Raw genomic sequence first — 2,021 nt, forward strand, 5'->3', positions numbered from 1 at the left:
ACGCGCCTTAAAGTTTAACAAATTTACCTAAAAGTTTAAGATAACGAAATATTTCGTGTCAGAAATATGTCTGGTATTTTTAAATTACCTTATGCTCCAATTTACTTAGCAAAAATTTGGCTCTACCATATGCATCGTAATCAATACATGTTGTAAACAGTAATATTAATAGTATGCTCCAAAAAATGTTTTATTATATATGTTTAGCCTTTACTTTTTTCCCGAAAGCCTTGAAGATATCTTTAAAGCGTTTTTTTAAAGAACTTTTAATGATGTGCTTTAAAAGATGTCTTTAGAATATCTTTTAGGATCTTATGTAAGTATTGTAATTGTCAGCATTCGTTAATCAACTTATAATTAGAAAGATAGAAACGCAACTTATATAGAGAATAAGAAATAAAATTTATTTACCTGTTGAAGAAAATTTTATATATGGAAGACATTTTAATAATTAGATACAATATATTCAAAAATAAAATCTTGATATATATTTGCGAAAAAAACTTTACTAAAATTTTATATCCAGTTGTGTTCTCTAACTGCCTTACAAAAATCTAACTGGCCAATTTAATACTAAAAGACAGTAATTAATTCCTTTTTTTAAATATTGAAAGCACTATTGTTCAATGTTTTTAGTATTCCAAATAAGTAATTGATTACTATCTTTCAATTAGCATTATATTTTTGTAAAGGTATTAAAACAATGAGTCCAAAGCTTACGTAAACTTTTCGCACATATCTATCACTCGAATTATTCTTATAGTACAACTCTTCGTGGCAGACACATTACGATGATGACGCAACCATTTCTGCAAATAGCATCTGTTCGTGACGCAATAAACAGTTAAATCTTGGAGGCGTTTCGTGATATTATTCGAGTTGTATTGATAAAATAAAATCGGGATTTGACGTGAGAAATACTTATTAGTATTGAAATTTTGAGTAATATAATGCGATAATAAACAAACTCCGCGAAACCGCCGCGAACCAACATACAAATTGCGTACACTACTTGATCTAAAGAGACTGATACAATTTAATATACATTGACGTACCATTTGAAGCACCTCTAGTATTTATATACGCAGTGAAGTAGTACAATTTCGGATAAACTGCCAGTCTCTATTATTCTAATCTGAAGCTTTCGAATATATGAATTCGTTGACATGACCTAAGCTAATAAAATTCTAAATATAATCACTGACATCGACTCCTCACTTTGACTTTTGACGTATACTATTTCAAGCCATAAATACCGCCATAAATATCTACGAGACATTAAGTTATTTCACTAATCAAGTAGCTACTATTATATTTTTGTAAACATTTATATACAAAACATGTGCACTGTTACAGTACCGCTTTTTAAAATCTTCTTTCTTAATTGTTCTTTTTATTCTTTTTCTCAATTTTTGAATTCTTCTTAAAAAAAAATTACATTAATCGTCTAATCTTTCCAATTCAAAGTTTACATCTAAATATTTTGAATAGTAAAAAGAATGATTAAAGAAAGATTTGATTAAAAAATGTATCTCAACTTGAGTGAAAAAGGTGAGAATTTTATTATCTATTTATATATTAACATTTAAAATATTAAAATTTCAGGAGCTGTTGTTTGTTCGAACATTTTTGAAAAAAATCGATATGTTTTGTTGTAGAAATATATCATTCATGTTGTGATAGGGAAGTTTGCCATTCTGCTCACATAGACGTGAGAATTCTTCTCATTATTCGTAATAAATCCGCTAAACAAAGCGATGTTTATCGTTCTATATGCGTTCGTATGATTACATTTGAAACCAACATAGGCGGAATCACGTGCGAAATGATGCAAATAAACTGGATACATATCCGTGTGTGGTGCAATATATGTGTGCGCATCCCGACACGTGTGTCGAATGCAATGAACGTCATTCCCGAGTTAAATGATTGCACCATTCGAAAGTCTACATTTCGCGGAAATATCAATGGCGCCAATGATATTCATTTCCATCAACCGATGAACAGTGCAAGTGTGTAAG

Source organism: Trachymyrmex septentrionalis, unplaced genomic scaffold, assembly GCF_001594115.1.
Source record: "Trachymyrmex septentrionalis isolate Tsep2-gDNA-1 unplaced genomic scaffold, Tsep1.0 scaffold7, whole genome shotgun sequence".
Taxonomy (NCBI): Eukaryota; Metazoa; Arthropoda; class Insecta; order Hymenoptera; family Formicidae; genus Trachymyrmex; species Trachymyrmex septentrionalis.